Raw genomic sequence first — 19,852 nt, forward strand, 5'->3', positions numbered from 1 at the left:
CGATTGGACCCCTAGCCTGGGAACCTCCATATGTCCTTGGTATGACCCTACAAAGCAATAAAACAAAATAAAATAAATAAAATACAGTGGTGAATTGGTAATCACACATGGATACTGAGTTTAGAGGACATGGCATCATTTTGGAATAGCTAACTGTAAGGTGTGTTCCCCTCCTGCTCCCCTGACTGGTGCTCATTTTGCAGGTCAACTACTTCTCTTGGAAGCAGTGTGGCCAAGGGGAGGAAGACTGTCTCTCCGATTTCAGCTTTGAGGAGGAAGAGTTGAAATGGACTTGTGTTTTTGAGTTTCCTGGAATGCCAGGCCCCCCTGTGGCTTTCTTGGGAAGCTCTGCACCTTCCCTCCCGCCCCCCCTGGGCCTCTGGAGTCCGGCGCCACTGGTGTCTGGCGCCCAAATACCGCCCAGTTGTGGGGGGTGGGGGTGGGGCGGATGGGAGGGGTGGCACCGCGGGGCGGGGTGGGGCAAGGGGTTGGGGAGAGGGCTGGGCAGGAGGTAATTGTTGCCTTTGCAAGGGGCGGGTTCTGGTGACGCTGGGAAAAATGCTCACTCCTGAGGCGCAGATTGGTTGGTTCCCCACCTGAACCTAATCAAGGGGGTGGAGCTAAAGGGACGTAGCCAAAGGGAACCGAACTAAGGGGGGCGGGGCTGGGGGGGCGTGTCACCGGAGGGCGGGGCTAAGCTGTGTGACGTGAGGCGGGGGAGGGGCACGTGGTTGCTAACCGTGCCCGTGCGCTTCGTTCTGCTGCCTTATTGGTTCAGCTCCCGCTCAGGGAACGTCCTATCATGTCTCGCGTTTACCTTTGTTTCCCATGGTTGCTCCTTTCGTGGCAACCGTGGTGGCTTCTGGTCCAGGTAGCTCAGGCTTCGGACTGGGTCCTGGACCATGTCCCCTTGACCTCCGACCCCCGAGGTCTCACCGAGCCCTGGCTTTCCCACTTCTCTGAACGCTCACCGGAACTGCCCCCGGTGCTTCCACCCGGGGCCGAGCCAGGGGGCTTTGATTACTTGCCGGCCTTCTCTCCAGACGAGATGTTCGCGCCGCCCAATCCGGCGTTAGCTGAGACTTTGGTTCCAGACCCGGCCTGGGATTCGGTTGGTGAGTTGCCCGCAGGGCCAGATCACTTTTCTGTGGAACCCCAGGATCTGAATGCCAGGCTAACCCCGCATCCAAATCTGCCAGAGGTTCCTCAAGTGCTGGGTTGGGGTCAGAATCAGGACTTAGTTCTGCCTCTACTCAAAAGTAAGACGGAAGGGATAGATCCAGATCAGGCTGAAGATCACCAGGTATTTGAAATACTTGTTCCGCCTCTAGGCAGTAAGAGTTCAAAGCCAACAAGACTCATTGTTTCACCCACCAACTTGAAGAAAGATCTGTTTCGGCATCGACAGCTTGCCAAAGTTGTTGTCGGCAACAGGGGCCAATCTGAAAAAAGTCAGCAACTAGAAGAGTTGGAGGATGATTATTTAGATCCCAGTACGAACGTGTTTTATCCTGAGGATAACCTCCCTACAGCTTTTGTAGAGAGCCAAGCTCAACCTCCTGAGCCCACTGGGGAGGTTGAATCCTCAGCCCAGAAAGAGGCCCCTGCTCAGCATCCACAGCCCACCGAAGAGGTAGAGTCCCCTCTGCTTGAGCAGGAGCCTCTATTTCAGCCTTCAGAGGCTCCTGAGGAAGTGGAGGAGGCCCTAGCGGAGGCTTCAGAGACAATGAAGGAGGCTGGAGTTCAACCCTCAGTACATTTTAGGGTAAATGAAACTCAGCAGTCGGACTTGCACAACATCACTGGTGCACCTCTGGATCTGGCCCTTACCATAACCCCAGAGGTCACTAAAGAGTTTGAACCTGCTCCAGTCCAGCAGGAGGCCTTACCTCAGCCTCCAGTCCTGGAGTCCCCATCGCAGCCTCCAGAGCGCCCTGAGGAGGTCCAGCTAGCGTCCCCAGCTCATGCTCCAGGGTTCCCTACCCAGGATGTACTTCAAAAGCCAGCAAGTGAAGAGCCAGAAGCTCCGCATCATCCACCTCATCCCGTTCATTCACTCTTGCCCACTGTGACACTTCAGCCTCTAGATTTGGGGCTTACGATTACTCCAGAGCCTACTAAGGAAACTGAGTCTACTCCAGTCCAGCAGGAGGCCCTGGCTCAGCCTGTCGAGCCTCCTGAGGAGGTGGAACTTTCTCCAACCCAGCAGGAGACCTCAGAGAAGCCTCCAGAGCCTCCAGAGGAGGTTGAGCCTTTGAGTGAGCCGGAGCAACCAGCTCCGCCTTCTGAGCTTCCTGGGGAAGATGAACACTTTCCAACCCAGCAGCAGAGCCCAGCTCAGCTTTCAGAGTCTTTGGAACAAGCTGAAACACCTCCAACCGAGGAAGAGACCCCAGCTCTCTCTGCAGAGGAGGTAGAACCTTCTGCAACCCTGCAGGAGCAAGCAGCTCAGCCTCCAGAGCCAGCTTCTGGGGAGGCGGAATCTCCTCCGCCTCAACAGGAACAGCCAGCTCAACCTGTGGAGCATCACGAAGTGACAGTTTCCCCTCCAAGTCACCATCACGCTCAGCATTCAAACTTACCCAGTGTCACTGCCAATCCTGTGGATCCGGCACTTGTCTTAACTCTAGAGCCCATTAAGGAGGTTGAAACCTCTCCCGTGCAGCAGGAGGCCCCTGCTCAGACTCTAGGTCCCCCTGGGGGAGTGGAGCTTCCTTCAGTCCAGGAGGAGGCTCCAGCTCAGTCTCCGGTTCCCCTGGGGGAGCCAGCTGTATCTCCTGAGCCCCCTAAGGAGGTAGAACCTTCTCCCACACAGCAGGAGCTTCAGGCTCAGCCGTCAGAGCCTCCTGAGAAGGCGGAGCCATTTTTAGTCCCTCAAGGGACCCTTCCTGAGGTTCTGCAGTCCCATGAGGATGTAGAATCTCCCACCCAGCAGGAAACTTTGGAGCCCCTTGAAGAGACGGAACCTTCTCCAGCCCAGCAGGAGGCCCAGTCTCAGCCTCCAGAGCCACCTAAGGAGGTTGAGGCACAAACTCCAGTGCATTCTGAGATGACAGTTCCGACACTAGGACAGGATCAAGCTCAGCGAGTGTCACAGTTAAACCTCCAGAAGCTATTGCAGCAGACGGTAGCACCCTGCAGCAGACGACAGCTCCTCCAACATACCTTGAGGCAACACTTCCCCGTCCAGAGCAGCTGCAGGCTCAGCATCCATACCTGACTGAATTCACAGTTCAACCTTTGGACCTGGAACTTACCTTAAGGGCAGAACCCACTAAGGAGGATGAACCTTCTACAGCGATGCAAGAGACCCCAGCTCAAAGTCTGGAGCCACCTAAAGAGGTTGTAGCCCAGCCTCCATTGTATCAGTCTGTGACAAATGCCGCTCCAGGTCCGGATCAAGCTCCGTATCCAACGTCGTCCACAATCCCAGTTCAGCCTTTTGACGTGGTGCTTACTGTAACTCCAGAACCTACTACAGAGGTTGAACACTCTGCAACTCCCCCTCCCAACCCCCCTGAGGCGACGCTTCCACGTCCAGAGCAGGTTCAGGCTCAGGATTCAACCTTGACTGAGGTCACCGTTCAGCCTTTGGACCTGGAGCTTACCATACGTGCAGAACCCACCAAGGAGAATGACCTTCTCCACCCATGCAGGAGACCCTAACCCAGCCTCCAGTGAGTCAGAGCCAAACAGTTCTAACACCAAATCAGGGTCAGGCTGAGCATCCACCGTCAGCCAGTGTCACAGCTGAGCCTGTGCACCAGGAGCCTACCGTAACTCCAGAACCCACCACGGAGGCCGAACATTCTACAGGCCTGCAGCAGGCTGCAGCTCCCCCTTTAGAACACCCTGAGGCCATACCTCCACATCCAGACCGGACCCGAGTCACAGTTCAACCTGTGGACGTGGAACTTACTCTAACTCCAGGATCCAGTGTGGAGGCTGAACCTTCTCCAACCGGGCAAGAGCCCCCACCTCAGCCTCCAGAGCCATTGCCTCAGGAGGCCACAGTTCCAAATCCAAGTAAGGATCAAGGTCAAGGGCCTACCACCACTCTACGCCCTCCTGCAGAGGCTGGACCTTCTACAGTCCTGCAAGAGACGACATCTCCCCTGCCAGGATACCCTGCAGGGACACTTCCTTACCCAGGCCTGACTCGACACACAGCTCCACCTGTTAGCATAACTTCTCAACCAGGATCAACTGAGACAATTCTTCCTTCTACTCAGTCTTCAGTGGTGCATTCTGCAAAATATGCCCCAGAAAAGGCGCAGTCGGAACAGAATGCCATCGACATATGTGAGCTCTGTACCTGCAGAAACGAGACGCTGTCGTGTACTGGTCTCAGCCCAAATCAGAGGCTCCGCAGTGTGCCTGTCTAGGGCCCAACAGCTACAACCACACCTTCACCGTCTTGTAAGAATTGCTTTTTTTTTTTTTTTTTTTTCTTTTTTTTGTCTTCTGTCTTTCTTTTTTTTTGGACTGCATCCACAACATATGGAAGTTCCCAGGCTAGGGGTGGAATCGGAGCAGTAGCTGCCACCCAACACCACAGCCACAGCAACGTGGGATCCGAGCCGCGTCTGTGACCTACACCACAGCTCACGGCAACGCGGATCCTTGATCCACTGAGCGAGGCCAGGGTTGGAACCCGCAACCTCATGGTTCCCAGTTGGATTCATTAACCACTGAGCCATGACGGGAACTCCGGCAGCCTCTCTTAAAGGTCTTCCTCATCTCCCCAACCCGTGTTGACTGATTTTCTGTTGTTATTACTTTTTGTTTGTCAGTGATTCTGTATTTTCTTTCTTTTCACTGTTGTTCCCTCTTCTCCTGTCTATTGCATATAATTGCCCTTATCCTTTTTCATTCTCCATTTTTTTACCCCATTATTTAGTTAACATCTGCTCTTCTCCTGCCTTTGCTCCATCCTCTTTACAGCAACGTGTCCCTTCCCCATCTTATTGGTGATAATACAACAAAATGGAGATTCTGGAACCAGACTTTGTGGGTTGGAACCCAGATCTGTCATTTATTAGCTTTGTGACTTAATTTCCTCATCTGTAAAATGGGAATTATGATAGTCACCATCTCACAGAATTATTGGGAGATTTAGATGAGTTAATGCAGGTAAATCTTTTATATCAGTGCCTAGCATATATTTGATTGTTAGCTTTTTTTTTTTTTTTTTCTTAAGAGTTGCATCCGCAGCACATGGAAATTCCCAGGCTAAGGGTCGAATCAGAGCTCCAGCTGTTGACCTGTGCCACAGCCCCAGCAACACGGGATCTGAGTCATGTCTGCAACCTACCCCACAGCTCACAGCAACGCCGGATCCTTAACCCACTGATCGGGGTCAGGGATCGAACACGCATCCTCATGGGTCCTAGTCGGGTTCATTAACCGCTGAACGCCAAAGAGAACTCCTGATTGTTAGCTTTTATTATTCAGTCCATCAGTTATGTCTAGAACTCATCTTTGTCACCTGGCTTTCTATAGATAGTACCCATGTTGTGCCTAATTCAGGGCTGAATACTGTGAGAGCCACAGAAGTATAGCATTGTCTCCAGAACAGGACAATGATAATGTGGGAAGCAAAGGATTATGCCTTTAAAGGGAGGTGATATATAATGAAGTATTGGAAGAGCTATAGAAAGGTGCTGTAACTCACAAGAACCTGTCATCCCTGGGGTGCGGAAGTCAAGGAAAGCTGCCTGGATAAGCTGAAACGTTAGCTGGGACTTAAAGATTAGCTGTGATTTGTTAGAGGAAAAATAGGGGGTACAGTTTCGGCAAAGGTGTGGCTGTAGGAATGATCAGGACGTAATAGATCCGTCTGGCTGCCCAGAATTGGATTAGGCAACAGTGAAAAATAGGATTATGGAAAACCCTGACTGTCAGCCACGGAGGTTTGGAAGGTAACGCTCTAAGACATGGAAGCCCCTGAAAGTTCTTAATAAAGCAAGAGGCACAGATGATTGAAACAAGAGGATTATATTAGATGCCACATACAGAGTGATGTGGAGGGGAAAAGTTGAATTCAGGGAGACCAAACTGAATGCTCCAGTGAAATCGAGGAGTAAAGTGAGAAGTTGGAGTGGTTGTGATAGGAGTGAGTAGACAGGAAATGCTGAGAGCACGACAAAAGAACTGACAGGATTTAGCAGGTGACTGGAGTGGGGGTGGGGTACAGGAAAGAGAAAAATCTCGAATGTTGATGCGAGGGATGGTATAACAGGTGGAAACACAGCCGTTTGGAAGGAGAACTAGTTTGAGGGAGATGAGTGGAGTCATCGGCCTCTTTTACTGGTGAGCATAAGGCAATGAGAAGGCTTCTGTTTGAGTGGAGATGTCCCCTAGGCAGATGGGCATACAGGCATCTGTTTTGACTTGTTTCTGACCCCCTGAAAAATGTGCACATAAACTGCATAGTTATGCTGTTGCTGAGGGAAGAGGACAAAGCTAAAGTGAAGATTCAGAGTCATAAGTGGTTGAAACTGAACTTCAGGTATTTAATAGCTTCTTTAAAAAAAATTTTTTTTTTTTTTTGGCTTTTTAGGGCCGCACCCTTGGCATATGGAGGTCTCCAGACTAGGGCTGAATTGGAGCTGCAGGTGCCGGCTATGCCACAGCCACAGCAACACAAGGTCCAAGCCACGTCTTCGACCTGCATGACAGCTCACAGCAATGCCGGATCTTTAACCCACTGAGCAAGGCCAGGGATCCGAACCTGTGTCCTCATGGATGCCAGTCAGATTGGATTCCGCTGAGCCATGATGGGAACTCCCTTAATAGCTTCATTTAAACATGTCTGATTCATGGATACATTCTCACCGGTTTAAAAAAAAAAATCACCGAAGTCTATAAATTTGTGCAAATCCCACCCCATGCATAAGAAAAGTCCTACTACTGTTTTGATGTATGTCTTTCCTTCCAGTTTCTTTCCTTTGCATTTTTCCCCAGTGAGGTCATAACTTTGCTCCTTGGTCACTGTGCTTTTTCCTATGCAATGTGTCTAAGAGAGATGTCCATACTGGTCCCTCTAATTTCTAATTGCCTTTACCCTTCGAACGCCTGGAGAGAGTCAGAGGCCACTGAGCCAAAGCTTTGATGTTGCCTGACTTAGGATTTCTTTATTTTGCTGATAATGATAAGTTGTTGCCATTTTTCTCATTGATTTGCAGAAGGAGTTATCTAGTTATTTATTTTGCTTTTTAGGGCCACATCCGTGGCATATGGAAGTTCCCAGGCTAGGGGTCGAATCAGGGCTACAGTTGCCTATGCCACAGCCACAGCAACACCAGACACGAGCCCGAGCCGTGTCTGCCATGTACACCATGGCCCATGGCAATGTGGGATCCTTAACCCACTGAGCAAGGCCAGGGATGGAACCTGCCTCCTCATGGATACTAGTCGGATTGGTTTCTGCTGAGCCCGATGGGAACTCCCAGGGGAGTCATTTTAAATGATTTTTGGGGGAAAAGTACTTACATTCAGAGTAATTGGCATTATCTATCCAAGAAATTGGACAGCCAGGAAGTCAGGTTCTGAGGTAATGCCTCATTGTTTGTGCCAGTGGCCTCAAATTGCATCTTTATTCATTGTGCCCACGTGGAAGATGATAAGCCGCGAAATTGGAAAGCTGGTCTTTTCTGCATTGGAATAGTCCCCCAAGGTGGCCATGAGTCTCTTACTTATTCTCTTTATTCTATTGCTGCCTATTAAAGTTATGAACTGTGTTTCTTCACAGAGATTTCCAAGGAAACTCTATTTCTTACATTGATGGAAACACATGGAAGGGATTCCGTTGGGTTGAGAAACTGTGAGTATATTCTCTCCAAATATGATTATAAAATCTTAGGTTGTAAGATCCTTCTTGGTCCAGAATTTTGAGGTCAGTACCTGTGAGAAAAGTATTTCCCTCTCCATATTCCAAAGCAACATATTGATTGAAATTCTATGTTTATTCATTTATTTTTTGTCTTTTTTTGGGGGGGGAGGGTCATACCCGCAGCATATGGAAGTTCCCAGGCCAGGGGTTGAATTGGAGCTGCAGCCGCATGCTTACACCACAGCAACAGGGGATCTGAGGTGTATCTGCGACCTACACGCAGCTCACAATTATGCTGGATCCTCAACCCACTGAGCAGAGTCAGGAATCAAACCCTTATCCTCACAGACAGTATGATGGGTTCTTAACCTGCTGAGCCACAATGGGAACTCCAATTTTTTTTTTGTAATTTATGGATTTCCTAGATATTATATGTAGTTTTTATTGTCCATGATAGTATCTGACTTGGAGATTTTTTCAAACTTGTAAGAAAAATGAAAGTCCTTTGGCACAAGAAATAGATAATGTTAGTTTCCTCTGGGGAGTGGAGCAGGCTGGTAGACTGAGGGTGAGGGGTAAGAGAAAAACTTTGGACTGTGTACTAGATACCTTTGGACTTTTGAGCCAGGTGAGCATATATGTTACATATTTTTTTAAATTGAAATTTAAAAATATTTAAAAAGCATGTGTTTGGGAGTTGATACACTATGACATGAATCTCGTAAGGTTTGAGGGTTTCTAAGTCAGCTTGAGGTTTATACCTTACAAACAGAGGTTCCTAACTTGGGGTCACCGGTTCCCCAGGGAAGGAATTCTTAACTTATGCCCAGTCCCCACATATACCTCTTTGGCAATCTATAGAAGCTGTGTTCTTGGGATAATGCTTTTCAATGTATAAGTCAGGGAGTTCCCATTGTGGCTCAGCAGTAACACACCTGACTAGTATCCATGAGGATGCAGGTTTGATCCCTGGCCTTACTCAGTGGGTTAAGGCGCTGGCATTGCCTTAAGCTATGGTGTAGGTCACAGACGCAGCTCCGAACTGGCGTTGCGGTGGCTGCGGCTGTGGCTGTGGCTGCGGCTGGCAGCTGCAGCTCTGATTCAACCGCTAGCTTGGGAATTTACATATGCCATGGGTGCCGCCCTACAAAGACAAAGAAACAAACAAACCCCCATGAACATTGGAGTTATGCTACCAGGAGTCAAAGAACTATGAGAAATTAGGAGAGGGGCCTGGAACAGATCCTTCCCTAGGAACTTCAGAGAGGCATGTCCCTGCCAACACCTTGATCTCAGACTTCTCACTTACAGAACTGAGACAATGCATTTTTTAAAAATGTAATGATCATAACAATCCAATTTCACAGGATCTCCATCCCATAACCCAAGCACATCCCCCCACCCCCCAAACTGTCTCCTCCGGAGACCATAGGTTTTTCAATGTCTGTGAGTCAGCATCTGTGCGGCAAAGAAGTTCAGTCTGTCCTTTTTTCAAATTCCACATGTCAGTGAAAGCATTTGATGTTGGTGTCTCATTATATGGCTGACTTCACTTAGTGAGACAATGCATTTTTATAAAAAAATAAATTATAATGAGTTAAAGAATATGGAAAAACAAAGGAAACCAATTATATTGAAGTGGGTTTTCAGCATATTTTTTAAATTAATGACATAGGAGCTCCTGTCGTGGCTAACCAAATCTGACTAGCATCCATGAGGATGCAGGTTCGACCCCTGGCCTTGCTCAGTGGGTTAAGGATCTGGCGTTGCCGCCGTGAGCTGTGGTGTAGGGTGCAGATGTGGCTCAGATCCTGCGTTGCCGTGACTGTGGCGTAGGCCAGCAGCTCCACTTTAACCCTAGCCTGGGAACCTCCATGTGCCATGGATGTGGCCTAAGAAAAAAGAAAAAAAGACCAAAAAAAAAAAATTAATGTTATAGCAATAAATACGCTTCTCTTAACTCAAAGACCAAGATATAGTGATAGGTCTAATAACTATTGTAACTGCCAGGCAGTGATGAGAAGAAATGATATTTCAAGGCATGTGCAAGGGAAGTATTAACAGAGGAATTGAGCGGATGAGAGTCTTGCGGGGGTGGGAGGGGGGAGGACGGGACACGTGTGCAATCAGGAATTAAAGGTAGTAAGCTTCCTGAGGTTAATTTGGTTTCTCTGGCATGCACATAGCATCAGGAAAAAGAGCTCACTTCGTAGAAGCTTTGCATCGTTGGGAAGTAGTAATAGTAGTGGGAGCTGCATGTGTGGGACTGTTGACGGTGCTGGACAGGGTCCTAAGCCCATTATGTGGCTCTGGTTCATTTACTCCTCACAACCACCGTGTGGGGGACGGTGTTATGATCCCCATGAAGAAGTTGAGTCTTGGCGAAATGAGGCATGTTGGCTAAGATCTCTCTTTTTATAAAGTGAAGGAGCCAACATTTGAACCAAGGCCTTGGAACCCTGAGCTCTTATGTTGAACCACTAGGCCACCATTTACTTCAAAGCCACTGTGTTTTGGGTTCATTACATGCACCGGTACATGTAACTGTTGACATATTCATTAGGATGTGTGTAAAAAAAAAAAAAAAAAAAAATGTGCAGCAAATGTGTGATACGAAATGATCTGTGATTTCTACTGGGGACCAAATTCACCATGTTGCTATCTACTGTGGTTTGTTGCCTATATTCACAGTAGAAGGAAATGCTCATTTTAGTTAGAGATTTGTGAAAATCGAGATGTAATTTGATTTCCCATCCAAGTGTGGCCCTCTGAATTCAGTCGACTCAATTCCCAGACCTCTGCCATAAAAGGATAATCCACAAATGGAAATTGCATGCATATCTTTGCATGTATGCAAGAAAGTTCGGTTTTCTAGGGAAAAGGACCATTGCTTTTATGAAATTCTCGAGAGATTCTTGTCTCAAAAGATTGAGATTTTATACATATATGTAAAATTTTCGTTGTATAAGAAGTTAAAATATAGAGAAAAGCAGGGATGCTGGTGGTATTCTTTCTTGACATGAGTGGTGTTACATGAGGATTTGTTTTATGACTATTAAACGGAACAGTTCTGTATATTTTAGGCACATTTTAACCCACTGAGTGAGGCCAGGGATTGAACCCAGGTCCTCATGGATGCTAGTTGGGTTGGCTGATCGCTGAGCCAGGATGGGAACTCCCACATTTTAGTATTTTTAAAAAATTTAGGGCATTCCCATCGTGGCCCAGCAGAAACGAATCTGACCAGGAACCATGAGGTTGTGGGTTTGGTCCCTGGCCTCACTCGGTGGGTTAAGGATCCGGTGTGTCTGTGAGCTGTGGTGTAGGTCACAGACATGGCTCAGATCCCACGTTGCTGTGGCTGTGGTGTAGGCCGGTAGCTATAGTTCTCCTTAGAGCCCTAGCCTGGGAACCTCCATATGCTGTGGGTGTGGCCCTAAAAAAAGGCAAAACAAAACAAAACAAATTTAATGTGGGAGAAAAATCAAAGGACTTCATATGCAACCTTCACAGAGTCCTGTGAGGGGCTTCCTAATAAGGTTTGGGAAGAGAAGGGAAGGGCAGCTCTGCAACATTGATGCCACTCAGATGCCACTGATAGAGACTTTGTGATCTAAAGGGTAGACATTAACTATATGATTTGGTGGGAAGAGTGGATGTGTGTGTGTGTGTGTGTGTGTGTGTGAGAGAGAGAGACAGAGAGAGAGGGAGGGAGAGATGGACACAAAAGGAGGGCGCGAGAAGAAAGGTTTAAATGAAAACAGAGCAGAGAGTTCCCTGGTGGCCTAGCAGTGAAGGATCTGATGTCACCACTGCTGTGGTTCTGATTACAGCCGTGGTGCGGGTTTGATCCCTGGCCCGAGAACTTCCACATGCTTGTGGGTACGGTCAAAATTTAAAAAGAAAATAAATTAAGACAGAGCAGAGATCACCATCCCTAAATTAAATAAGAATTGGGTTGTGCTAGAGCCTGATGGAGGATAATGTGAGAAAAAGAATATATAGATGTATGACTGGTTCACTTTGCTGTACAGTAGAAATTGACAGACCACTGTAAATCGATTATAAAGGAAAACATAAAAATCATTAAAGGAATTGGGGCGGGAGTTCCTGCTGTGGCACAGTGGGTTAAGAATCCAACTGCAGGGGCTCAGGTCTCTATAGAGGCAAGGGTTTGATCCCTGGCCAGGCACAGTGGGTTAAAGGATCTGATATTTGATGCAGCTGCAGCATAGGTTGCAGCTGCCACTCAGATTCAGTCCCTAGCCTGGGTGTGGCCATAAAGTTTAAAAAATAATGATAATAAATTAAAAACAAGATTTAGGATGTTTAGGTGGCTCCCTTGCCCAGGTTTTCCCCACATCTGGGCGTTAGTCCTATGTAGTAAATAAATAGTTGTGGTTGGTTTGCATTTTGATTCAGAAATAACCTTTTCATTTCAGAATTCTCAGGGATAATGCTTTGACGGAGTTACATAAGGATTCATTTGAAGGCTTGCTGTCCCTCCGGTATTTGTAAGTTAATTAGTTAATCCTATTTTCTTCTGAGTTCTTATCTAGACAGTCGATTCTGTATAAAGTGACTGACGGGTTCAAGTTAGATAATCTCTACAGTTTCTACAAGCAATAAAATCTACAATTTTATAAGTCTGTGTAGGGCCCCAGCCCATCTCTACTTAAATGTCTCCCGTTCATTTAAATTTTTTAAATGATCGAGATGAGATATATATAGAACAACACCCTTTAGTTGTAGAGGAAGGGTGGTAATGAGGTCTGAGCCCTTATAGACACGCACAGGACCCTTAGAAGTGTTCCTCTATCATCCACTTATATTGAGTTTGTGATCCATGGATCAAATCTGGCCCATGGTCCACTGTGATACAGTCCATAAGTTGAGGATGATTTTTAAAGGCCTGGAAATGAAAACAGGAGAGAGAGAAACAAAGAAAAATATGCAACAAACTGTATGTGGAAGGCAAATCCTAAATATGTACCCTCTGGCTTTTATAGAAAAGGTTTGAAAAAGTTAGTTGAGTAAAACAAGCGGAATTAAGGTTATCCTCAAATAGTCACCCATAGGACAAGAAAATACAGAACACTTAGATTAATCCAAATGCCACGAACTCATAATTTTGGGAATTTAACCTAAATTAACTTTTAAATATTTAAGCAGGTGGATTATGTAAATGCTATTGTCAAGAACACATTAAGTTACGAAGGACAGACTGGTGTGGAGGATTTCAATACAGGAATTATTATACCAATATTAAAAATGTTTCAGGTGATGGGTAAGTGATATGGTTACCCTAAAGAAGCATATCAGAAGTGCCCCTCACTTCACTAAGTAAAAATGAGTGTTTCTCTAGCCTCTTTGTCGAGGAGAAAATGCTTGTATCGTATTTCTGTTTATTTAGAGGTAAAGAGGTACTGTGTTCTTGGCTATAAAAGCTCAGGTTGTGTCATTTGTCCACAGCATCCACAGCTGTCTATGTCATTAATCATTAGTAAGCTAAGGAATGATGCTCTTTAGCAACTAGGTTCTTCTTGCAAATACAGAAGGCTTAAGTGAATGGAATGGGTATACAAAGCCTCCTGTGGCCTTACGAATAGTTCTTTGAATGATCAAACCTTTGAGGCCTTAAGGGGCAACCAGGGAATACAACCACTTTTGTATGCGTCTTGTTGAGTGCCTCTGCCATCTGGGCTCCAAGCCTTTCAAATATAGTTTGGAGAAAAACAAGTCTGATAACTGCTCAGTGGATTAGGCCCTTCATTACTTCTACTGTGAAATGCTTCATAAGCTGATGATTTCATGTTAGCCTAAGTGTTCTATTTCATTCAAAAAATACCAGTCCATAAAAAATCTAAAAAAGAATACGTCAAGCACTGTGCCTCGTGTGGTAAACATAAAGGTGGGGAAGACAGGATTCCTTCTAGCAACTCACGATCTCCTAGGAAACATAAACATGTGAGTGCGAACCACAGGACACAAGCACCGGATGGATGACAGAGCGCTGTAGAGGCACAAAAGCGGGAACCATGAAGTAATAAAAGCACACCTCTTTTAAAACAGTCATTTCCCTCCTATTTCTCTTACTTTTTCCCCTGGGAACCATGAAGTAATAAAAGCACACCTCTTTTAAAACAGTCATTTCCCTCCTATTTCTCGTACTTTTCCCCCCAGGTATTTGTTTATGTTGTAAATATTAGAGTTTGCTTTATGTCCATGCATTGCCTTGAGAAATGACAGACAAGGAGTTTCCGTTGTGGCACGGCAGAAAGGAATCTGACTGGGAACCATGAGGTTGCAGGTTCGATCCCTGGCCTTACTGGGTAGGTCAAGGATCCAGCGTTGCCATGAGCTGTAGTGTAGGTTGAAGACTCGGCTAGGATCTGACGTTGCTGTGGCTGTGGTGTAGGTCGGCAGCTGCAGCTCCAGTTAGACCCCTAGCCTGGGAATTCCATGTGCCGCAAGTGCAGCCAAGATAGTGCACACGAGCATGATCCAGTCCATACTTTACGGTGTTTATGCTCAGAGGAAATGGGATGCAAAAATGGCTATCTTAAAAAGAGGAAATGGAGGAGTTCTCATTGTGGCGCAGTGGAAACGAACCTGACTAGGAACCATGAGGTTGCCGGTTCGATCGCTGTCCTTGCTCAGCGGGTTCAGGATCCGGCGTTGCTGTGAGCTGTGGTGTAGGTTGCAGAGTTGGCTCGGACCCCGTGTTGCTGTGGCTCTGTCGTAGGCCAGTGGCTACAGCTCCGATTAGACCCCTAGCCTGGGAACCTCCATATGCCGTGGGAGCGGCCCTAGAAAAGGCAAAAAGATGAAAAAAAAAAAAAAAGAAGAAGTAGAAGAAGAAGAAATGGATATGGGAGTGAGAGCTGTAAGTTGATTTGGAGCACAGAAGGAGAGAACACTTCAAATTGGATCGGGAGAGATGTTACGAAAACAGTGCTGTTTAAATGGACCAAGAGGGCCATTGCGTATCATCAGACATCTTGGGAAGAATAAGCTTGCAAAGGACAGTGGGAGAAAGGCAAAACACAGAAAAATACTTTTGAGTACCTGTAGAGTCCAAGTAGGGAGAGTAGGAGATTAGAGCCAGATCCTCTGGGGTTTGGGAGGCCAAGCCAAGGCTAACAGGCCCTATCACATTCCCGCAGCAGAGCTCTAGAACAGACTTTAGCCTGCAGCAGCATCAGTCAGTTGGAGGCTTGTTAAAACACAAGCTTCACCCCCACAGGTACTGATTCAGTTGGTCCAGAGTAGCGCTGAGTATGTGTGTCTTCAGTGAGTTCACAAATGATGCTGATATTTGAGAACCACTTGTGTAGAGTTAATGTGGCGATTGTGTACAGGATGGCTTCGAAAGGGAGAGACTAGTGGTGAAGTATAGTACCGAGTTAGCTGGGAGGTACGTATTCATGAGAGGAGTGCCTTCCTTTCAAGTTGTATCAAAGGATATCTTTGGATTGGATTGGATTGGATTTTGAGGGCGACACCCATGGCATATGGAGGTTCCCAGGCTAGGGGTGGAAGGGCTGAACTGGAGCTGAAGTCTCCAGGCTGCAACAGCAACGCCAGATGCTGGCCATGTCTGTGACCTACACCATAGCTCAGGGCAATACCAGCTCCTTAACCCACTGCGTGAGGCCAGGGATGCTAGTCAGATTTGTTTCTGCCGAGCCATGATGGGAACTCCCAAGAAGGCTATCTTTTATTTCTTCAGGTATGGAATTGGCCTAGAAAAACAGAACGAAACTGGAAGGGGTGTAAATGTTAGAATATTCCTTTTAATATAAGAAATGATAATTAAATGTGGGGATTAAAACTTTGAGCTCTAATCTGGAATTTGCTGAGACCCTGAAAGGTCATCTAATCAATTCTTCTGCTCTCAGGAAAGATTACCTCCCAGATCTATCAAGGTCTATAGTTGTATGTTTTGTTTATGAAGCTCGTGAAGGTGTGACACTTCAGAGAGGCAAAGACAGGGTTCGGGGCTCTGGAAGGTTCAAATAACATTTCCTGAGGTTTAGAGTTTAGGCAAAAGCTGCTTGGTCATTGTTCTCATTCTGACCTCTACTGGTTATTCCTTCGATTGGATGTCTTAACAGCTAACTGAGGCCCTCTTTTCCTTTTGCTTTTCCTAGGGACTTATCCTGCAATAAGATACAGTCTATTGAGAGACGTACATTTGAATCACTACCCTTTTTGCAATATGTGTAAGTTACAAACAGAACTTCATTATATTGGAATTTTTGTAAAAGTTATTTGTTTAATGAAATGAATGTGTTACTCATTTTGAAACATTAAAAGTTTAACTGCAAAAATTAGGAAGGAAATCTTTTTTGTCTCTAGCAAAGATTCACGTGAGAATGATTATGCATATGGGAGTGAATCATGATAGAGCAGCGGTTCTCCCCCAGGAACCAGGGTGATGTTGCACGCCGGTGACCTCTGGCCATGTCTGGAGCTGTGTTTGGTTGTCAGAACTGTAGATACGCTCCTGGCATCCAGTGGACAGAGGCCAGGGGTGCCGCTAAACATCCTGCAGTATACGGGAGAGCCCCCAACGAAGAATCATCCGGCCCCGAATGTCAAGAGCGCTGCCCTTTTCTGGAGAAATAAGAATCACTTGACACACATGTTTATTGAACATTTGCTGGTTGGTATCTAAGGCACCGCATATAGAATCCTAAGCAAATGCCTTCCACAGTGAGGTTTCTCTAAAGTGTGGAGGGGGTGTTGAGGTTATGTGTCATCATATATAGATTAGAATTACTGGCAATGGTTAAATGTTCTGAAAGAATAAATGTTTTGCTTCTTGTGCTTGTGTCTTGTAGAAATCTTGGTTGCAATTTAATCACAGAAGTGAGCTTTGGAACGTTTCAGGCCTGGCACGGAATGCAGTTTTTACACAAGTTGTAAGTGAAATAGAAGATGAATACATGTAAAAAACACTATGCATTAAAACCTAAGACAGGGGAGTTCCCGTCGTGGCGCAGTGGTTAACGAATCCGACTAGGAACCATGAGGTTGCGGGTTCGGTCCCTGCCCCTTGCTCAGTGGGTTAACGATCCGGCGTTGCCGTGAGCTGTGGTGTAGGTTGCAGACGCGGCTCGGATCCCGAGTTGCTGTGGCTCTGGCATAGGCCGGTGGCTACAGCTCCGATTCAACCCCTAGCCTGGGAACCTCCATATGCTGCGGGAGGGGCCCAAGAAATAGCAACAACAACAACAACAACAACAACAAAAAGACAAAAGACAAAAACAAAAAAACAAAACCTAAGACAGGTGTTCCTGCTGTGGAGCAGTGGGATTGGCGGCATCGGAGGAGCATTGGGATGTAGGTTTGAGCCCGGCCCAGCACAGTGGGTTAAGGATCCTTCCTTACTGCCGCTGCTGCCTAAGTCACAACTGCGGCTCGTATCTGATCCCTGGCCTGGGAACTCCATATGCCCTGGGGTGGACCAAAAAAAAAAAAAAAGGGAAAAAGAAATCAGGCAGTTATTGGTGAGTTGGGCGTAAGCCCAGTATGAATTCTGGAAAGTACATCTTGAGGTCCATTTATGTATATATTTTCCAAATGAGGAAACGAAGGTACAAAGAGGCCAGGAGCCTTGTCTAACTCAGAGGTGAAGTGCTCTACTCTCCATCGTACTGGTGTTTGGCAGGGGCAGCAAAAGGCACCAAGCAGATCATCCAAATTATTAGCATTGTCATGGAATCCCATTGATGCTGCTCCAGTATGTGGCCGGTCCATGAAATTGCCTTTTTTTTTTTTTGTCTTTTTGCCATTTCTTGGGCCACTCCCGCGGCATATGGGAGGTTCCCAGGCTAGAGGTCTAATCGGAGCTGTAGCTGCCAGCCTACGCCAGAGCCACAGCAACGCGGGATCCGAGCCGAGTCCGCTCACGGCAACGCCGGATCGTCAACCCACTGAGCAAGGCCAGGGATTGATCCAACAACCTCATGGTTCCTAGTCGGATTTGTTAACCACTGGGCCACAGCGGGAACTCCCAAATTCCCTTCTGAATTGACCTTTGCTTCCTGCTCCTGTGCAGAGTTCCTAGCTGCTTAAACTATGTGCAGCACAGAGGTGCAAAGAACCAAGTTTAGCATAAAGTTCTTCCTCAACCATTAGCCGCTTCCTCAACCATGAGCTTCTTTTAAGTAGCAAAGCAGAAGGAATTCCTGAACGCCCACCACGGGCACTTCGCTCCCCAACCGCCCAGAACATTATTGTTCAGCAAGAATACACCTCTAAGGTGAATTATCTGTGGCCAATAGGAACCTTGAAGTATGGCCAAAGATGCGGTTTGTGTTCAGCTGTGGTGTGGAAAACATCAAGAAAACACATACATACAAGCACATACAATTCTATATGCTTTCTTTCCTGACTACTCTTCAGCAGGAGATGTGGGTTTTATACTCCTGCAGCTAGAAAATTCTGTGATTTCTCTGTGACTCAAGGGAATCAGAGTGGGTACGTTCAGTGGCCTGCATGTGGATTTTAGACCTAAGGTGAAGAGCGTCTTCTAAACCTGGCTTTGGAAAAGAGTCCCTTCCCTGAATTCAGACATCCAGCTTCACATGGTTCCCTTCAGGGTAATGATGGTCTTGAGGGTGTGCCTGGAGCTAGAGGAACAGTTCCTGCAGCTGCCTGTCTGTGGTGGCCTCCCTCATCCCCTCATTAATTTGCTGACACCTGCTTGGGGAATGAGCAGCAGGGTCAGTGGTTTTTTTGTTTGTTTGGCTGTTTGTCTTTTTAGGGCCGCGCCTGTGGCATATGGATTTTTCCAGGCTATGGGTCTAATCGGATGGAGCTATAGCTGCTGGCCTACTCTGTAGCCACTGCAATGCCAGATCTGAGCCGTGTCTGTGACCTACACCACGGCTCTTGGCAACCCTGGATCTTAACCCACTGAGCGAGACTGGTGATGGAACCCCTGCAACCTCACAGTTCCTAGTCGAATTCATTTCCACTGCACTGCAATGGGAACTCCTGTTTTTTGTTTGTTTTTTAACTGACCCATCTGAGAGCAGACTCATTAGGGCCCTCTACCAGGAGGTTTTAGTAACAGCAGCAATACAGGGTCTTAAACTCACCACATTTTCTGAACATTTTATAACACCGAGACTCTCCCTTATAGGAGAGTGTCACTATGGTAACGCAGGCAGCACAGGGAAATAAATGGTGGAATCACAGTTGATGAAAGTTCATGGATTCCTTCAAAATCATTTACTGAGCGCCATGCCCACCGTGTGTCAGCACTGTGATAAGTACTGGGGGTGTGAAGAAGAGTAGGACAGGGACTTTGTCCCTGAGAACCTTCCACACCGGAGGGAGAAAGATGGATGTGGATGGGAAACCATGAAAGCCATGCAGCCGGGTAACAGGTGGGGGTGGGGGAGGAGGTGGAGAATGGGTAGTGGGAATGGGAAGTAGAGAACTGGAAAAGATGCCTATGGAAGAGGCACCCACTGGTTCCTCTTGAATCTCTGAGTTCATCTTGTTTGTTTTCCCCTCCTTTTTAGGGCCACACCTGTGGCACATGGATGTTCCCAGGCTAGGGGTTGAATGGGAGCTCCAACTGCTGGCCTACACCGCAGCCACAGCAATGCCAGATCCAAGCCACCTCTGTGACCCACACCGCAGCTCACAGCACTGCCAGATCCTTAGTCCGTGGAGCAGGGCCAGGGATCGAACCCACATCTTCATGGATACTGGTCAGATTCATTTCCACTGAGCCACAACGGGAACGCCTGTGTTCATCCTAAAGCACAGAAAAAGGTAATGAAAAATCAGAGCTATCTGGTGTTGAACATGACACCATAGTTCTAAAGCTCATTCCGAGTTACGTTCAAGTGGTTGTCATAATATAGTTCGGTGTGAGCTGTGGTTGGGCTAAATTTTTCCAATAGACAAAGCTCATTTGCTTCAGGAAGCAGTTGCCATTGTGAGGTGTAAACTTGATTGCTAAAGTCTTTCCAAAGGCAAGCCACCAAGGGAAGG

The 19,852-nt window shown here is 47.0% G+C and overlaps 1 pseudogene across 1 annotated transcript; it reads left to right on the forward strand.

The window, feature by feature from the left end:
• The first annotated feature begins 517 nt into the window (after positions 1-517).
• LOC102164606 lies at positions 518-17,323 on the forward strand (annotated as a pseudogene). Its single transcript, XR_002341305.1, has 5 exons — positions 518-4,419; positions 7,754-7,825; positions 12,277-12,348; positions 15,988-16,059; positions 16,681-17,323. The product of XR_002341305.1 is annotated as a leucine-rich repeat-containing protein 37A-like (transcript).
• The last annotated feature ends 2,529 nt before the right edge of the window (positions 17,324-19,852 follow it).

Source organism: Sus scrofa, unplaced genomic scaffold (genome assembly GCF_000003025.6).
Source record: "Sus scrofa isolate TJ Tabasco breed Duroc unplaced genomic scaffold, Sscrofa11.1 Contig659, whole genome shotgun sequence".
Lineage (NCBI taxonomy): Eukaryota > Metazoa > Chordata > Mammalia > Artiodactyla > Suidae > Sus > Sus scrofa.